General features: G+C 40.9%; 1 pseudogene; it reads left to right on the top strand.

Annotated features, from left to right (window-relative positions):
- Window positions 1-2,600: 2,600 nt before the first annotated feature.
- LOC110138162 (F-box only protein 3-like) lies at window positions 2,601-4,133 on the top strand (annotated as a pseudogene).
- The last annotated feature ends 368 nt before the right edge of the window (window positions 4,134-4,501 follow it).

Genomic DNA, 4,501 nt, shown 5'->3' on the forward strand with positions numbered 1-4,501 from the left:
TGGAATGATCTTGGATTTTTTCCTTTTTGGTTACCTACATTTATTTCCCAGGTGATTTCACCTGAGTCTCTCATTCTAGTCACTTTTACCACCTGAGTATAGATCCCTGACTGGCCTCATAGTCTTTAAAGAGACAAGCAAGGATGATTCCAGGCAGAACTTAGGTTGCACTTAATCAAGCATGCTGCTGCTGCAGCTGCTAAGTCACTTCAGTCGTGTCCGACTCTGTGCAACCCCATAGATAGCAGCCCACCAGGCTCCCCCGTCCCTGGGATTCTTCAGGCAGGAACACTGGAGTGGGTTGCCATTTCCTTCTCCAATGCATGAAAGTGAAAAGTGAAAGTGAAGTCACTCTGTCATGTCCAACTCTTAGCAACCCCATGGACTGCAGCCCACCAGGCTCCTCCATCCTTGGGAATTTCCAGGCAAGAGTACTAGAGTGGGGTGCTATTGCCTTCTCTGTAATCAAGCATAGTCCCCACCAAAACCAGACAGCGTTCCCAGGTCACATCCTCAAGTTCATCCACATGCCCACTTCTCCCCGAGTAATAGTCTTTCCTCAGTCAGGACATCACACAGGCTTGTCCAGAGCTATCCTTTCTGTTTCGTGTTCACAGTTCCACTCTGAAGCTCCGGAAGTACCTCTTCCCTCCTTTCCCAAGTCCACTTCCTATCACAGAATATTTCAAAGTTAAATCCAACACAGCCACTTCTAATTTACACAGATCTCCTGACTCTGCATTCAGGATTTTTTTCTATTATGTCAAGCTGCCTCTCAGACTCTTACTGATAAGTTTCATTTTATGCTATTCTATGTAGGTCTTTTGCATGAAATTCTTATCCTCCACCCACCACCCTCCCTTCCCCACCAAAATAACTGACCACCCATGCATGGCTCCCTAACACTCTTATGCATTGTGGCATAGAGTTTGTTTTTCTAAACAAGTAAAACAAAAAGCTTTGCTTAAAAATAATAAACATGTTATACTCATGCATATCAGCAATATTTTAAAACAAGATTTGTTTTCTCCTGTTTTCCTTCACAACAATCTATTACTATGTCAAATTTCAAAACAAAAGCTAGTTTCCACAGGAAGGGAAAACAGGTCAAGGGAAACAAGGAAGAAAGGAATACTGTTTGCAAGGTTTAGATTTGAAATTTTACATAGCTTTCCCAGAAACAGTGACTGTTATTGGCACTTTACTACTTTTAATCCTGAGCATGAAATTCAAACTTCTATGGAAACAAAACTATGTAACTATGAACAAAACAAACAACACATTGGTCCCTTCCTGGTGTGAACTTTGGATACATTTGGCAGCTCTTTCAAATTGTGAGTAATGTATCTCTCCTTCTCTAGCCACTTTAAAAAGGTCAGATTCTAAACTGTCAGGAAGGATTCAAGTGACAACTAAACTAAAATAAGGTATAAAGAAAGGTCTCCTTTCATGTTTCTCAAAGCATGTTCTACTGACAATGGCTTGGGTAGTGATTATGTTTATGATGAAGTCTATACTTTTGTTTGGGTTATGAATCATTTATTTATGATTTTTAACAGGAACCAGACATTGTCTCATTACCGTCTTGTTCGAAAAATATGTCTTGCAATGAATTTTGGTAAGGTAAACTTTTTTCCCGTTAGGCTAGGATGGGTGTTAAAAATTAAAAGTGAGATTATTTAGATGATCTGTTTAAGTCAGTGGTTCTAGGACTATAAATCTGTGGCCATATGTGTGTTCAGGCACTAAGTCATGTCCAACTCTTTGCAACTCCACAGACTATAGCACACCAGGCTTCCCTGTCTTCACTGTCTCCCAGAGTTTGCTAAAATTCATGTCCATCAGATCTGTGGCTAGTAAGTATTAATTTCTTTTTTATCAGAAATTCTGAGACTACATAAAAAGAAGTACTGAAGCAATCAGATTCCTGAGCCTAACTGACCATCACCGAACTAGGCACAGAGCAGGGTATCACAGAAACTATGTTCCCACTTTGGGTGCCTCAGAGAATACAGATATAGATTACACAGGCTTGTCCAGAGTACCACATCAATTTGCTACTTGGTCTTGGCATTTAAGGTATATTCTTAAGCCATGAGTTCAGTTAATTAGTGGACTGTTAATATGATAAAGGCAGTCATGATCCTGAGTGGCCTAAATTTTTAACATGTCAGTTCCACCTTATACCAGCTATGTGACTTTAGACAAATTAATTAATCCCTTAGCTTCAATTTCTTCTTCTGAAAATCAGAGTCCTGATAAGCAACCTCAGCAAAACTGTAGTCTAGACTTAATTATGTAAATACATGTTTGTATCTGGTTCCCAATAAATGTTAGTTCCTTTCCCTTATATAAATTTAAATCAGGAATCAGTGGCAAATTCTATCATATCACAACTGCTTACTGATTCACGTGGGTAATCACAAGAGATTCACTTATGTGCTGCCTCTTCAGAGACAAAAAGATTTCTAGGACTTTGGAGCTCATGATAAGAACCTCCATCTTATATCCATTTCCTGGATAGAATGCACAGCTTACAAATGCTGTTGAGGCAGTGGGGGCAGTAGGAATGGGCCAGGGCTGGGCGGAGGCCAGAGAAGATGGAAGGCATGGAGACCGAGCTGGTATCCCTGATCCCGGTATCGCTGCCCACCGATGATCCCCTGTTGTTCATTTCATCCTTCTTGGACTACAGGGACCTAATCAATTGTTCCAACGTCAGTCAAAGTCTTAGTTAGCTATCAAGTCATGATCTGCTGTGGAAAAGACACTGCAAAAAATAGTGGCCGATAACTGAGGAGGACAAAACACAGAAGGGTCAGTATTGGCAACTCCTCTTCATTGATACTTGCTTTGATGTAGGAAGGTATAAGGACCATAATGATGCTATTAAAAAGGCCTGGGATGGTCTCAAGAAATATTTGAACCCAGATGTCCTCAGATGGTTATTCTCTAAAAGAGGGTGAGTAATAAAAAAGGAAGATATAGAAGCTCTGGTTCAATCCCTGGGTCAGGAAGATCCCCTGGAGGGCATGGAAACCCACTCCAGTATTCTTGCCTGGAGAATCTTGCCTGGCAGGCCATAGTCCATGGGTCGCAAAGAGTCAAACATGATTGAGCAATTTAGCAAGCAAGCAATAGATGCTGTAGAAGCTCAGATGAGCTGCAAGCTTCCTGATTATCATCCATAATGGGCAGAAGTCAGTTGTTCCTGGTTTGTTGAGAAGCATGGTGCTGTCTAATCACTATTATTCTGAGGATTTTTAGACTTTGATACAGCTTCTGGAGGCTTCAGAGATATCCCTAGCAGAGATAGGGACTGAAATATTGTCTCCCTTTAACTTTTTGCATATATATTGGTTTCAGTCAGTACATATAGCAATGGAAACTGTAGAGGGCCAAAATAAAAATGAAATCTGCTAATATCCAGACCAAATGGCTCAGAATCCAGCTGCTATTGACATGTTTAAGTGTGACTTTTACTGACTGGTTTACTTCTTATGTCAACAATGTTGTATTGCAGGGAGGGCTTCCCTATCATCAGAGACCAAATTTTCAGGTATGTTCATGACCCAGTGTGTGTAGCAATGACTGGGGATATTACAGTTCCAGTTTCCACATTGCCTCTGCCAGAATTTAGTTCTTTACATCCACCCCACTATTTCTTCACATACCAAATCAGGATTGAAATGTCCAAAAACGCAATTCCTGAGAAGGCTTGCCAGTTAGATCATTGCTACTGGAGAATAACAAATGCTGAAGGTGATGTGGAAGAAGTTCAAGGATCTGGAGTAGTTGGTGAATTTCCAATCATCAGTTCAGGCCAGGTATATGAATACACAAGCTGTTCCACATTCTCTACAACATCAAGCTATATGAAGGGATATTATACCTTCCATTTTCTTTGCCTGAAGAGCAAGATCTTTAATGTTGTCATTCCTAGATTACATATGGCATGTCTGACATTCAGGGTATGTATAGCTCAATTGGAAATGGGTTCTGATGAATATAAAGACATGGAAGAGGAAGAAGAGGGGGAGAAGGAAGACTATGATAAGAATCAGCAGATAAGAATGAATTTTATGAAGATGACCAGGAGGAGAGACAGAGAAGTCTTTGACGTTACCATTTGAAGGCATCACCGTTCTCACTTTTTTTTTTAAGCAAATTGACTTCACTGGTGGCTCAGATGGTAAAAAATTCGCCTGCAATGCAGGTGACCTGGGTTCAATCCCTGGATTGGGAAGATCCTCTGGAGAAGGGAAAGGCTACCCACTTCAGTATTCTTGCCTGAAGAATTCCATGGACAGAAAGAGCCTGGTGGGCTACAGTCCATGGGGTCACAAAGAGTAGGACATGACTGAGCAATTAACGCTAACACTTCCACTGCTGATGAAGACCTGGGGTGAATTCTCAATAATGTAAATAAATTGTTCTCAGCTTATAGCAATAAAACTAGCATGAAATATTGTGCCAGGCCCCGGGTTCTAAGCAACACTAC

This window comes from Odocoileus virginianus, chromosome 11, assembly GCF_023699985.2.
Source record: "Odocoileus virginianus isolate 20LAN1187 ecotype Illinois chromosome 11, Ovbor_1.2, whole genome shotgun sequence".
Lineage (NCBI taxonomy): Eukaryota > Metazoa > Chordata > Mammalia > Artiodactyla > Cervidae > Odocoileus > Odocoileus virginianus.